Below are 15,768 nucleotides of genomic sequence, written 5' to 3' on the forward strand. Positions count from 1 at the left end.
TCCCACAGTGCCCTGATGATCAGTGCAGCCCCAACAGTGCCCAGAAGTGAGGCCAATCAGTACCCATCAGTGATGCCAGTCAGTGCTGCCTTTCAGTGCCCATCAGTGCCCACCTGTGCAGCCAATCTGTGCAGCCTACAAAAACTAAGAAAAACAGAAACTAATGCCACGTACGCACGGTCAGACTTTTCGACCGTACTTGTCCGACGGACGCCGACGGACCAAATCTGGTGGACAATCCGATCGTGTGTGGACTTCATTGGACCTTCAGCTGACTTTTCCAGTTGAAAATCTGACAGACTTTAGATTTGGAACATGCTTCAAATCTGGACCCAGAAATCCGCTCGTCTGTATGCTAGTCCGACGGACAAAAACCCACGCTAGGGCAGCTATTGGCTACTGGCTATCAACTTCCTTATTTTAGTCCGGTGTACGTCATCACGTACGAATCAGTCGGACTTCGGTGTGATCTTACTATTGTAAGCGGCGCTTTACCTTCGGTATTCGGCCGCTAGCGGGGCGGTTTTAACCCCCGCTAGCGGCCGAGAATGGGTTAAAAACCACCGTAAAGCGGCTCTGCAGAGGCGCTTTGCTGGCGCTATAGCCGCGCTGTCCCATTGATTTCAATGGGCAGGAGCGGTATACACTCCGCTCCTTCACCGCTCCGAAGATACTGCTAGCAGGACTTTTTTTCCCGTCCTGCTAGCGCACCGCACCGCCCTCGGGGCTTTCACGCTGGAGAGACAGCAGCGGCTGTTTCGGGTCAGTTTGCAGGCGCTATTATTAGCGCAATAGTGCCTGCAAACCGCCCCAGTGTGAAAGGGCCCTAAGGGAATTCTATGATCTGTTGGCTTTAGCTATGCATTCTATACCAAAGATAGATCAGAGCACATTTTTGGAGTTTCTTTTTCTACATGGATGAAGACATACCTTACAGCAGTGGCGGCCGGTAGTAATTTTTTACCCGACCCCCCACACTCGGACGGTCGATCGGGTGGGTCTGGTGCACTTACCCCAGCAATTTTCCCAGGCTTCACAGACGGCTTCCCTTGCTCAGCGGCAACAACAGCTTTTCCTTCCCCTGATCTCCAGGGGCATCGTGGCGGCTTCCATTACCTCCATCCTCCTTGGTGGCCAATTGGGACTCTTCTCTTTTTGGCCAATCGGAAAAGCTGCTTTTGATTGGCCTGATTGAGGATCAGTGTTTCAATAGCGAATATTCATTCGCTGTTGTAACACCTGGGTGGGCTCCTGGCGCAATGCTCTGCACCATGAGCACACCCTATTTTGAAGCCTATTAGAGCCTCTGATCAGGTGCTTTAAAAAAACACCCCCGTCGCTGTAATTCACACGCCCGGCATCCTGAAAGGGGTCGGACACATGAATAGGGGGTGGCGGTGTCCTGTCAAAATAGTGGCCGGCATGGGGGTGGCGGCCGTGGATAGAAGAGGCGGCGCTTCGGCACCCCTAATGGATGGGCCACCACTGACTTACTGCCCTTGCATAGATAATTAGGTGCAGCTTAGAACAAAGCGCAAGGGCACTGCTAGAACCTGGCACTCAGTGCAAGAGAGGCCTTCAATTAACTGCTCAAGGTCTCCCTTGCAATGATTGTTGCCATCCTCCAGAATATTGCAAATGTACCTCAGCTTTTCCTGCAGTTTGGTTCTGATTTTTTGGTATCTTGTGCATTCGTTCTCATACTTCCAGTGGTTTCTATATTTATCTCTGCCGTGCACTGAGCAGGATCATAATACTTATGCATCAGTACTAAAGGTGGGCAGCAAAGCAGAGAAAAGAGATGCACCAAAGAGAAATGAGAAGGTAGAAGAAATTATATAGGCCATATAAGAATCACCCAGTTTTCATTATTTTATGGTACAAGCCGCACAACATTTCAGTCTGGGTGTCCAAGAGCCCGTTGGGGATTTGAGGACTAGGGCAATGCCCGTGTGTGTTTATCTACACATTTGCTTATCTAATGTAGCTGACAAAGTCCCGGTACCAACACAAAACCTACAGCATAAAACATTATTAACGTAAAGCAGATCTCAGTGCATACAAATTTTACATTACAGTGTATAACAGTCTTCACCTTAAATGATTTTGACATTACATTTTATAATGTACAGAAGAACTCAAGAACAACGTTTTGTATATATAACTGTCACTGGTCTTGGTACTAGCAAAGGTGGGCTTTTTTGTGTCAGAGCAATGGTTTATTTAAAACTGGTGATATAAATGTGATATCATATCCGACTGTCCAGATAGTAAGATGCCATGTCCACCAAGCTCCTCATATTGCCTGGACACCATGAAAAAAGTACATATTTGTGCATATGAGGTTCTTTTGGCTCTATATAAGATTTGAATACATGTTTCAAAAGCAATGAGTGTGGTGTATAACTATTCAGACCAGGGTTAGACAATCTTGTCACGTCAGCTGTTGTGAAACTAAAAGTTCCACAAAGCATTGCAAGACTCTGATAGCCACAGGCATGATTTCTAGAGGCAGTGGCATGCTGGGATTTGTAGTTCATTCACAACACAACTGGAGTGCTAAGGTTTCCTACCACTGATTTTGACTGTTATGTGTTAACCAACATTAGGCTATCGTTATACTTGGGATCTGCCTCTGTGTATCCATGAGCGAATGTGTTCTGAAGCACTAGATTGTATGAGAATTATATCTGGGGTTAGTTATTTTGCCTTCTATAGAAACTGGGGAACATTGTTTTTTCTGTTATGACCAAACATTTCCCAGCTATTTGCACAGGTTGTGTTTATTTACGGTGATAAACTTACTGTCATTTTATACTTTTCTTGCAGATTTTTTTCCGTGACTATTCTCAATCTCAACACCTGTTTATTGTACAGGTCTAAAGACTTGGAGATACGATAACACAAGGTTGGATTTTTCTTTCTAAATAAACAGCATGCTACCTATTCCAAGCTGCTGCATTTATGGTTAAATATTTATATTGTTCTGAGACTTCTAGTGTTGTTCAATACATTAATGTTGTGCTCCATTCTCCCAGGACAACACTATGGTCTACAGCATCTTTCACTTAATAAAATAACTAGGTACCATGTGGCATAGCAGGAACATTTAACAGTATACTTCTGGTTTAGGAATCACTCCAGTATAAACAGCCAGAATTTTTCTTTCTTAAACTGAGAATCTGTTGATATAAGTACATAGGTGGTTGCATCATGAGAGCAGTTAATGTGCACATTTAATGCATGACACCCTTACAAACTATGAATGTCAATTTTATTTAAGGGCACGTTTACAGTTGTAGTCGGAGACCATAAAAATACTATTGAGCTGTGTTTTTACTCCCCCCACACCACCTCCCTGAAGCTGCATAGGCAGCATGATGGTGATGTACACATTGCAGGCATGATGCTTTGTGGACAAAGCGAAAATTATACCCCCTGTGAATAGGACCACACTGTAACCACCCTGCACAATGGTATGGACTTTACTGGGTTAAAACAGGCACCGAGAAGGCAACACATTGTTTCCTCATCACTTGTTAAAAAGGAACTGCAGTCTTTTTCCCTTCACTGCCACATTTCTTCCCCTGGCTACCTCTTATGGGGCGTACACACGGTCGGACTTTTCGTCTACAAAAGTCCGACAGCCTGTCCGACAGACTTCCGGCGGACTTTCGGCGGACTTGCAGCAGACTTTCTAACGAACTGACTTGCCTACACACGACCACACAAAAGTCCGACGGATTCGTACGTGATGACGTACACCGGACTAAAATAAGGAAGTTCATAGCCAGTAGCCAATAGCTGCCCTAGCGTGGGTTTTTGTCCGTCGGACTAGCACACAGACGAGCGGATTTCCGGGTCTGTCGTAGTTACGACGTAAAGATTTGAAGCATGTTTCAAATCTAAAGTCCGTCGGATTTGAGGCTGAAAAAGTCTGCTGAAAGTCCGGAGAAGCCCACACACGATCGGATTACCAGCCAGCTTTAGTCCGTCGGCGTCCGTTGGACTTTTGTAGACGAAAAGTCCGACCGTGTGTACGCCCCATTACTGTCTTCTGCACAGTAAGCATACTTACCCAGCCAGTGGGTCCAGCATTGAGCTAGCTGCTGGGATCCTCCTCACTGCAGGTGTCCGAAGCTGCCATGTTGTCTGTGACAGCTTCCGGCTCTTCCAGGTGCAGGCGCCACTAGGCCACCCCTCTCCTCCTTGCTGAATGGGACTGCACGTCATAAATTTCAGAAGGCATCAGGGGCACTGTGTCATTCACCTGGGCGAATTCTGGAAATCGGGGGGGGGGGGGGGGGTCTGTGGGCCGAGACTTTGATGCAAAAAAAAACCCGTACAGAAACAAACAAATAAACCAAATATCGGCACTGCGGAGAGGGAGCAGGATGGAGAGGAGGAGAGTGCCGCAGGGGTTGAAGGTCCGCTTAAAACATCACAGAAAAACAATCCACTACAGATTGCTTTGCAGAGTCTACATGTGTAAATCTATCTAAACTAAATTAGATGAAGATAGTGGACTGTACACAGTGTTTATAGGTTACCTGCAGACTGCTACAATAAATCAGAATTGATGGCCCATGTGTGTGTGACTGTTATAATGTCAGAAGGGCTCAAGGATAGAGACAGAGTGGATAATATCGAACATATTTAATAGTGATAATAAATGCATCCCTGGTAGTTAAATTCTCTCCATAAATCTTATAAAAAGGTGGTAGCTTTGTTATTGGTTAACTGTATAAAAGCTATATGGTATAAATTGTTATTAACTAGATTTTCGCTTTCATAACAATGGCTAAATCCAAAAGTAGTTTTCTAGCAGAGGTGACATTAAAATAAATCTTTCACACAGCAATTCAAGTTGTGTATCTGATAAAGAATGTCAAAAAAAAGTTTGGTGAAAACCATCAGTAGATCCTGTTTTTTTTTTTTCTTCTTTTATTTTAAAATTTCCCTCGCGCACTATTGGGAATTCAAAGTGAACATAGATTCACCTTAATCACTAATCTCTTGTGCTCATTCACACCATATCGGTGTGTTTAAGCACAGATGTTTTTACATGTCCCTGCATGTTCCCGCGCGGTGCATTTTTGGCAGCCCATTCATTTCAATGGGCTGCCCAGTGTGCTGGTACACTCAAAAAGTATGAATTTCAAAATTGTGCCGTACCACACCAAACCTCAAGGTACCGTGCTAGCGCGTGTTTGGCATGGGGGTGCCTGCAGATGTCGACACATTCCACGTGGTGTGTGATACAAGCACAAAAACGTGTTTCCTGCATCGCATATGCTGTGAATCAGCCTTTAGATTCAATATACAAATAGTATTTTGTTTCGGTCTTCTTTGCCAGTGATAATACTTTATACTTACATAGTTACATAGTTACATAGTTCAACCTTAAAAACAATAAATACATAAAGTAAAAAATATCGTACAATCCAATATACCCAATTTTATACCCTCAGTTGATCCAGAGGAAGGCAAAAAACCCCAGCAGAGCATGCTCCAATTTGCTACAGCAGGGGAAAAAATTCCTTTCTGATCCCCCAAGAGGCAATCGGATTTTCCCTGGATCAACTTTACCTATAAATGTTAGTACCCAGTTATATTATGTACATTTAGGAAAGTATCCAGGCCTTTCTTAACGCAGTCTACTGAGCTGGCCAGAACCACCTCTGGCGGGAGTCTATTCCACATTTTCACAGTTCTTACTGTGAAGAAACCTTTGCGTATTTGGAGATGAAATCTCTTTTCCTCTATATGTAAAGAGTGCCCCCGTGTCCTCTGGGTTGACCGTAAAGAGAATAACTCAACACCAAGTTCACTATATGGACCCCTTATATATTTGAACATGTTGATCATATCCCCCCTTATTCTCCTTTTCTCAAGAGTGAATACATTCAGTTCCTCTAATCTTTCCTCATAGCTGAGCTCCTCCTTGCCCTTCTCTGCACTTTCTCCAGTTCCCCGATATCCTTTTTGAGAACTGGTGCCCAAAACTGAACTGCATATTCCAGATGAGGTCTTACTAATGATTTGTACAGGGGCAAAATTATATCTTTCTCTCTGGAGTCCATACCTCTCCTTATACAAGAAAGGACTTTGCTCGCTTTGGAAACCGCAGCTTGGCATTACATGCTATTATTGAACTTATGACCAAAACCCCCAGATCCTTCTCCACTACGGATCCCCCCAGTTGTACTCCCCCTAGCATGTATGATGCATGCATATTCTTTGCCCCCAAGTGCATAACTTTACATTTCTCAACATTAAATCTCATCTGCCACATAGACGCCCAATTAGACAGGCATTGAGGCCGGCTTGTAAATTGGAGACATCCTGTAAGGACATTATTCCACTGCATCTGCAAAGACAGAAATGTTACTTTCGACCCCAGACCCAATATCATTTATAAAGATATTAAAAAGTAAGGTTCCCAGCACTGAACCTTGGGGTACACCACTTATAACCTTAGACCATTCAGAGTAAGAATCATTAACCACTACTCTCTGAATTCTGTCTTTTGGCCAGTTTTCTATCCATTTACAAACTGATATTTCCAAGCCTGTAGACTTTACCTTACACATGAGCCGCGTGTGGGGAACTGTGTCGAACGCTTTTGCAAAATCCAAGTATACCACGTCCACAGCCACCCCACTGTCCAAGGTTTTACTTATCTCTTCATAAAAAGAAATCAGGTTTGTCTGACAACTTCTGTCTTTCATGAATCCATGCTGTCTATTGCTTAAAATGTTTTTTTCCAGCAAGAACTCGTCTATGTGGTCTTTTATTAAATGCTCCAGTATCTTCCCGACTATAGAAGTTAAACTAACAGGTCTATAGTTACTTGGTAAAGACTTTGATCCCTTTTTAAATATAGGCACCACGTTCGCCCTGCCTCAATCCAGTGGTACTATCCCCGTCATTAATGAGTCCCTAAAAATTAGATACAATGGCTTTGACATTACAGAGCTCAATTCTTTTAGGATCCGTGGGTGGATGCCATCAGGTCCAGGTGCTTTATCCACCTTTATTCTGTCTAAATATTTCTGGACCATATCACTTTTGAGCCATTGTGGATCATTCGGGGCTGTGTCACTACCACCCCCATTATGGACATGAGCTCCCCCATGCTCTTTTGTATACACAGAGCTGAAGAAAGTATTTAATAAATTTGCCTTCTCTTTGTCCTCAGTCACCCACTCTAGATTGTTTTGTAGAGGGCCTACATGCTCAGACCTGACCTTTTTACTATTAATATATTTGAAACATTTTTTGGGGTTTGTCCTACTATCTTTTGCAATCTGTCGTTCGTTTTGAATTTTTGCATCCTTGATTTCCTTTTTACATATTCTGTTAAATTGTTTGTAACATTTAAACAACACTAGTGTTCCTTCATTTTTATATTTTTTAGCAAACTGTTTACAGGCTTTATTTCGCATCATCTTTAGAAGAGGCTTCCTTCTGGGATGACAGCCATGCAGACCATGTTGATACAGTGTGCAGCGTATGGTCTGAGCACTGACAGGCTGACCCCCCCTACCCTTCAGCCTCTGCAGCAATGCTGGCAGCACTCGTCTACTTACCAAAGACAAACTCTGGATATGACGCTGAGCACGTGCACTCAACTTCTTTGGTTGATCATGGCGAGGCTTGTTCTGAGTGTAACCTGTCCTGTTAAACTGCTGTATGGTCTTGGCCACCATGCTGCAGCTCAGTTTCAGGGTCTTGGGAATCTTCTTATAGCCTAAGTCATCTTTATGTAGCGCCGCAATTCTTTTTTTCACATTTCAGAGAGTTTCAGAGAGTTCTTTGCCAAGAGGTACCATGTTGCACTTCCAGTGACCAGTATGAGAGAGTGAGAGCGAAAACACCAAATTTAACACACCTGCTCCCCATTCACACCTGAGACCTTGTAACATTAACGAGTTACAAGACTCCGGGGAGGGAAAATGGTTAATTGGGCCCAATTTGGACATTTTCACTTAGAAGTGTAATCACTTTTGTTGCTAGCGGTTTAGACATTAATGGCTGTGTACAAAAAGAAGGTGTAGAAATTGCGCCAACTCTATAAAGGAATGGAGCAGCCAACACAGCAATTTGACCGTTGCAAGTAGAAATAAAAATAAGAAAGTGTGGCGCTAGTGAGTAATGAGACACAAATTACTAGTCAGGTAATGGTGATCTCTATAGAAGTGAATTTTTAAAGGACATCCCAAAGGGTGTATAGAATATAAAGTAATGGTGGAAACTTAGGTGTGTAGGGGAGTGGGATACTCAGTAACAACCTGTAGAGTGGTTAAAAAACAATCATGCGTACACAACCATATTCCAAGGTGACATTACAGATGAATAAATACATATTAGTGCAAGGTATCTTGATGTGCTAAGTATACAGTTCCACACAAAAATGCTGTTCATTAAGGTTGAAACCAGGAGAGGGGGCATCAAAATCCCTGAAAAGGGATACATATATATGAAAAATAAAAGTTAGTTGGTGGACAGATAAAGTACTTCTAATTTAGTCCCACAGACATCTGGGCGTAAGCCGTCTTCCTATAAGATGATTACAGGCTATTTGGGAAGGGTCCTTAGGTACAGGCAAAATCTTGACTCATGCGGATGGTCTCAACACCGAGAAAGAAAGACAAAAGGATGCCCTTACCGGATATGGTGGACTCACAGGCCGTTGGCGGTGAGTCAAACGAGCTTGTACCGTCCAGCGGTATGGTGTAGGGATCTGTAAGAATCCCTACCCCAGCAGAAGCCTATGGAGGCGAAACGCGTCGGGTTCTTATGACTACACCCCATCACTACCCACTGCGCTATTTTTATACTATTTTTTATGCTTTCTGATACCAATTTTACTCTGAGCCGAGTTTTTACCGCCCTTATTTGTAAATTTTTCTGGAAGTGTACTCCTTAATAAAGTGCTGCAATGCTTTTTATCAAATAAGGATTCACACTATGTGGAAGCTTTTTTCTTTTCTTTGCTTATTGGTTCACATAACGGGCTTTTGAGGAAACGGTCATTCGGCGACCACAACCGATTTCCGGGGGCTCCGGATCCTAACCTGGTACTCCATCCGAGGACGTCTGATGAGATTCTGCACAAGTCTTCTTACAGATCCCTACCCCATACCGCTGGACGGTACAAGCTCGTTTGACTCACCGCCAACGGCCTGTGAGTCCACCATATCCGGTAAGGGCATCCTTTTGTCTTTCTTTCTCGGTGTTGAGACCATCCACATGAGTCAAGATTTTGCCTGTACCTAAGGACCCTTCCCAAATAGCCTGTAATCATCTTATAGGAAGACGGCTTGCGCCCAGATGTCTGTGGGACTAAATTAGAAGTACTTTATCTGTCCACCAACTAACTTTTATTTTTCATATATATGTATCCCTTTTCAGGGATTTTGATGCCCCCTCTCCTGGTTTCAACCTTAACCACTTCAGCCCCGGAAGGTTTTACCCCCTTCCTGACCAGAGCACTTTTTACAATTCGGCACTGCGTCGCTTTAACTGCTAATTGCGCGGTCATGCAATGCTGTACCCAAACGAAATTTGCGTCCTTTTCTTCCCACAAATAGAGCTTTCTTTTGATAGTATTTGATCACCTCTGCCGTTTTTATTTTTTGCGCTATACACGGAAAAAGACTTTTTGTTCTAAAAAAAATCCAATAAACTCAATTTTAGTCATACATTTAGGCCAAAATGTATTCGGCCACATGTCTTTGGTAAAAAAAATGTCAATAAGTGTATATTTATTGGTTTGCGCAAAAGTTATAGCGTCTACAAACTAGGGTACATTTTCTGGAATTTACACAGCCTTTAATTTATGACTGCCTATGTCGTTTCTTGAGGTGCTAAAATGGCAGGGCAGTACAAAACCCCCACAAATGACCCCATTTTGGAAAGTAGACACCCCAAGGAATTTGCTGAGAGGCATGTTGAGCCCATTGAATATTCATTTTTTTTGTCCCAAGTGATTGAACAATGACAAAAAAAAAAAAAAAAAATTACAAAAAGTTGTCACTAAATGATATATTGCTCACACAGGCCATGGGCATATGTGGAATTGCACCCCAAAATACATTTAGCTGCTTCTCCTGAGTATAGGGATACCACATGTGTGAGACTTTTTGGGAGCCTAGCCGCGTACGGGGCCCCGAAAACCAATCACTGCCTTCAGGATTTCTAAGGGCGTACATTTTTGATTTTACTCCTCACTACCTATCACAGTTTTGAAGGCCATAAAATGCCCAGATGACATAAAACCCCCCCAAATGACCCCATTTTGGAAAGTAGACACCCCAAGCTATTTGCTTTGAGGCATGTTGAGTCCATGGAATGTTTTATATTTTGACACAAGTTGCGGGAAAGTGACAAATTTTTTTTTTTGCACAAAGTTGTCACTAAATGATATATTGCTCACACAGGCCATGGACATATGTGGAATTGCACCCCAAAATACATTTAGCTGCTTCTCCTGAGTACGGGGATACCACATGTGTGGGACTTTTTGGGAGCCTAGCCGCGTACGGGACCCCGAAAACCAATCACTGCCTTCAGGATTTCTAAGGGCGTACATTTTTGATTTTACTCCTCACTGCCTATCACAGTTTCGGAGGCCATGGAATGCCCAGGTGGCACAAACCCCCCCCCAAATGACCCCATTTTGGAAAGTAGACACCCCAAGCTATTTGCTGAGAGGCATGGTGAGTATTTTGCAGCTCTCATTTGTTTTTGAAAATAAAGAAAGACGAGAAAAAATTTTTTTTTTTTTCTTTTTTCAATTTTCAAAACTTTGTGACAAAAAGTGAGTTCTGCAAAATACTCACTATACCTCTCAGCAAATAGCTTTGGGTGTCTACTTTCCAAAATGGGGTCATTTGGGGGGTTTTTTTGCCACCTGGGCATTCCATGGCCTCCGAAACTGTGATAGGCAGTGAAGAGTGAAATCAAAAATTTACGGCCTTAGAAAGCCTGAAGGCGGTGCTTGGTTTTCGGGGTCCCGTACGCGGCTAGGCTCCCAAAAAGTCCCACACATGTGGTATCCCCGTACTCAGGAGAAGCAACAGAATGTATTTTGGGGTGTAATTTCACATATTCCCATGGCATGTTTGAGCAATATATCATTTAGTGACAACTTTGTGCAAAAAAAAATAAAAAAAATAAAAAATTGTCTCTTTCCCGCAACTTGTGTCACAATATAAATTATTCCATGGACTCAACATGACTCTCAGCAAATAGCTTGGGGTGTCTACTTTCCAAAATGGGGTCATTTGGGGGGGTTTTGAACTGTCCTGGCATTTTATGCACAACATCTAGAAGCTTATGTCACACATCACCCACACTTCTAACCACTTGAAGACAAAGCCCTTTCTGACACTTATTGTTTACATAAAAAAATAATTTTTTTTGCAAGAAAATTACTTTGAACCCCCAAACATTATATATTTTTTTTAAAGCAAATGCCCTACAGATTAAAATGGTGGGTGTTTCATTTTTTTTTTTCACACAGTATTTGCGCAGCGATTTTTCAAACGCATTTTTTGGGGAAAAAACACACTTTTTTACATTTTAATGCACTAAAACACACTATATTGCCCAAATGTTTGATGAAATAAAAAAGATGATCTTAGGCCGAGTACATGGATACCAAACATGACATGCTTTAAAATTGCGCACAAACGTGCAGTGGCGACAAACTAAATACATTTTTAAAAGCCTTTAAAAGCCTTTACAGGTTACCACTTTAGATTTACAGAGGAGGTCTACTGCTAAACTTACTGCCCTCGATCTGACCTTCGCGGCGATACCTCACATGCATGGTGCAATTGCTGTTTACATTTGACGCCAGACCGACGCTTGCGTTCGCCTTAGCGCGAGAGCAGGGGGGACAGGGGTGCTTTTTTTTTTTTTTTTTTTTTCTTTATTATTATTATTTTTTTATCTTATTTTTAAACTGTTCCTTTCATTTTTTTTTTTTTTTTAATCATTTTTATTGTTATCTCAGGGAATGTAAATATCCCCTATCATAGCAATAGGTAGTGACAGGTACTCTTTTTTGCAAAAATTGGGGTCTATTAGACCCTAGATTTCTCCTCTGCCCTCAAAGCATCTGACCACACCAAGATCGGTGTGATAAAATGCTTTCCCAATTTCCCAATGGCGCTGTTTACATCCGGCGAAATCTAAGTCATAAAATGCTCGTAGCTTCCGGTTTCTTAGGCCATAGAGATGTTTGGAGCCACTCTGGTCTCTGATCAGCTCTATGGTCAGCTGGCTGAATCACCGGCTGCATTTTCAGGTTCCCTGTTGAGACAGGAGAGCCAGAGAAAAACACGGAAGACGTTGGGGGGGGAGGGGCATTCCCTCCCACTGCTTGTAAAAGCAGTCTAGAGGCTAATTAGCCGCTAGGATTGCTTTTACATGAAAGCCGACCGCTGGCTGAAAAGAATGATACCAAGATGATACCTAAACCTGCAGGCATCATTCTGGTATAACCACTCAAAGTCGTGAATGGCGTACCTGAAGACAAAAAAATGGTTAACAATAAAGCACAGTAAACGGTAAGGTATAAAAAATTGCATACCTGAAAAGCAAACATGATAAAACATAATAACAATAAAACATTGCAGAATAGAATACAGTAAAAAAGAACAGAACAATAGAGAGAGAATAGAGAGAGAAAGAACAATAAAACGACAACTATTTTTTTTTTATTTTATATTTTTGTATGTGTTTTTTTTTTTTTTTTTTTTACACTTTTTTTTGTAACTAACTTTTATAACTGTAACCGGTTCCAGGTTCGGGTCTCTCAAAATGCGATGGCATCTTGGGAGACCCTGTGAAAGTGTGTCCTAGTCTGTGCAATGCTGTACCCTACGCTAATACTCAACTAGTGCATGGTAGCGTTCAAAATATTCACCAATGCAAAGACCAGGATTGTCAGGACAGGAGGGACAATAATAGCGGGTGTCACGCCTATATCCGCGCTTGCTGCAGACACAACATCTTTTTTGGGGGGGTTCGTTGGGTAGGGGTACTCGGGAGGACATAAAGAAAATGCCTCTCATGCAGCCGACTGCATTTGGTTGGGGATGTGAATGGGGGAAGTACGGGCGCTGCAGAAGCGGTGGGTTCCCAATTAGGATTGGCGAATGCAGAAGGAAGGGCACTATGGGCACGACGGGCCTGTGTTTGTCTTCTTGGTGGCAGCGGGACACTACTTGTGCTTGCCACCTTACCAGCTTGAACTGCACTTATGGGACTCGCCACGTCACCAAGTGTTACTGCAGTGCTGGTTTGACTACGACCGGGGTGTACTAGGCCGCTGGTGCTTGCCAGTTCACCAAAACGCTACCAAAAAAACTGTTAGCGATCGCAAGGATCAGGCCTGACTCTGCGAACCCTGCAGTTATGCGTTTAGTGTTTTGTAAGTGTCAGTGATCGATCGATACTGCACTTGGGTGGGCTGGGCTGGGCCGGGCGGAGGGGCAAAACGCAGGTGCTAGCAGGTATCTGGGCTGATCCTGCTAACACTGCGTTTGTGGGAACCCTAAACTGCTGGGGACGCTAGTATAGATCTGATCGGATCAGATATTGATCCGATCAGATACTATACCACTAAGGGAGGCGTATGCTGCGTGCGTGGGTGTTAGCGGTACTGCCGCTAACCTGACGCTGCCTGGGGCTGGTGCTTGCCAGTTCACCAAAACGCTACCAGAAAAACTGTTAGCGATCGCAGGAATCAGGCCTGACTCTGCGAACGCTGCAGTTATGCGTTTAGTGTTTTGTAAGTGTCAGTGATCGATCGATACTGCACTTGGGTGGGCTGGGCTGGGCCGGGCGGAGGGGCAAAACGCAGGTGCTAGCAGGTATCTGGGCTGATCCCGCTAACACTGCGTTTGTGGGAACCCTAAACTGCTGGGGACGCTAGTATAGATCTGATCGGATCAGATATTGATCCGATCAGATACTATACCACTAAGGGAGGTGTACGGTGCGTGCGTGGGTGTTAGCGGTACTGGCGCTAATCTGACGCTGCCTGGGGCTGGTGCTTGCCAGTTCACCAAAACGCTACCAAAAAAACTGTTAGCGATCGCAGGGATCAGGCCTGACTCTGCGAACGCTGCAGTTATGCGTTTAGTGTTTTGTAAGTGACAGTGATCGATCGATACTGCACTTGGGTGGGCCGGGCAGAGGGGCAAAACGCAGGTGCTAGCGGGTATCTGGGCTGATCCCGCTAACACTGCGTTTTCGGGAACCCTAAACTGCTGGGGACGCTAGTATAGATCTGATCGGATCAGATATTGATCCGTACAGATACTATACCACTAAGGGAGGCGTATGCTGCGTGCGTGGGTGTTAGCGGTACTGGCGCTAATCTGACGCTGCCTGGGGCGACGCATATCACCGCCGGGCGATCAGGGGGCTAAACCTTTATTCGGTAATAAACGGCGGGTGCCCTGACACTATAAAAAATAAACGAACTAACCAGCGTCACCCGTAACAGTTATACGGTGATCAGTGGTGAAAGGGTTAACTAGGGGGCAATCAAGGGGTTAAAACCTTTATTAGATAGTATATGGGGGTCCATGTCGCTATAAAACGCTGACGGCGAACCTAAATATTTACGTCTCTAACTAGCGTCACCAGCGACACTAATACAGCGATCAGAAAAATGATCGCTTAGTGACACTGGTGACAGGGGGTGATCAAGGGGTTAAAACTTTATTAGGGGGGGTTAGGGGGGTATCCTAGACCTAAAGGGGGGTAATATTCACTGCCCTAACACTGTAACTGTCACAAACTGACACTATGCAGTAATCAGAAAAAAAAAAAAAAAAATACTGCTAATGTCAGTTTGTGACGGGGGGGGGGGTGATTGGGGGGGGATCGGGGGGCGATCGGGGGGGGATCGGGGGTGTAAAGTATGCCTGGCATGTTCTACTGTGTGTGTTTGTGTTGTGTGGACTTACATGTCTTCTCTCCTCGGCGCTGGACGGAAACTGCCAGACCGAGGAGAGATGACATCACATCCTCTGCCTGTGTGAAACTACACACAGGCAGAGGAGGATTCCGATTGGCTGGGAGCGATCGCGAGGGGGGGGCCACGATCGGATGGTCTCCCCCTCGCCTCCCGACGCTCCCAGTCAGATGCCGACCGCCGCTGGCACCGGGGGGGGGTCCGATCGGACCCCCCGCCCGCGGGAGGCAGATCACGTACAGGTACGTGATTCTGCCTGCCCGTGCCATTCTGCCGACGTATATATACGTTAGGCGGTCGGCAAGTGGTTAATGAACAGCATTTTTATGTGGAACTGTATACTTAGCACATCAAGATACCTTGCACTAATATGTATTTATTCATCTGTAATGTCACCTTGGAATATGGTTGTGTACGCATGATTGTTTTTTAACCACTCTACAGGTTGTTACTGAGTATCCCACTCCCCTACACACCTAAGTTTCCACCATTACTTTATATTCTATACACCCTTTGGGATGTCCTTTAAAAATTCACTTCTATAGAGATCACCATTACCTGACTAGTAATTTGTGTCTCATTACTCACTAGCGCCACACTTTCTTATTTTTATTAATGGCTGTGTGTTGAGTTAACTTGAGACAACGAATTTACACTGTTATACAAGCTGTACACTCACTACTTTACAATGTAGCAAAGTGTCATTCCTTCAGTGTTGTCACATGAAAAGATGTAATAAAATATTTACAAAAATGTGAGGTGTGTAC

The 15,768-nt window shown here is 43.9% G+C and overlaps 1 protein-coding gene across 2 annotated transcripts in view; it reads left to right on the plus strand.

The window, feature by feature from the left end:
• The window catches only part of CSGALNACT1 (chondroitin sulfate N-acetylgalactosaminyltransferase 1), a 537,378-nt gene that overhangs the window by 307,541 nt on the left and 214,069 nt on the right, over positions 1-15,768 (plus strand). For both annotated transcript variants that reach the window (XM_073598151.1, XM_073598160.1), the window contains one exon: positions 2,830-2,908. The gene's annotated coding sequence lies outside the window, so the exon portion shown is untranslated. The remainder of the gene's footprint in view (positions 1-2,829; positions 2,909-15,768) is intronic.

The sequence above is a fragment of the Aquarana catesbeiana genome, linkage group LG01 (genome assembly GCF_042186555.1).
Source record: "Aquarana catesbeiana isolate 2022-GZ linkage group LG01, ASM4218655v1, whole genome shotgun sequence".
In the NCBI taxonomy this organism is placed as follows: Eukaryota; Metazoa; Chordata; class Amphibia; order Anura; family Ranidae; genus Aquarana; species Aquarana catesbeiana.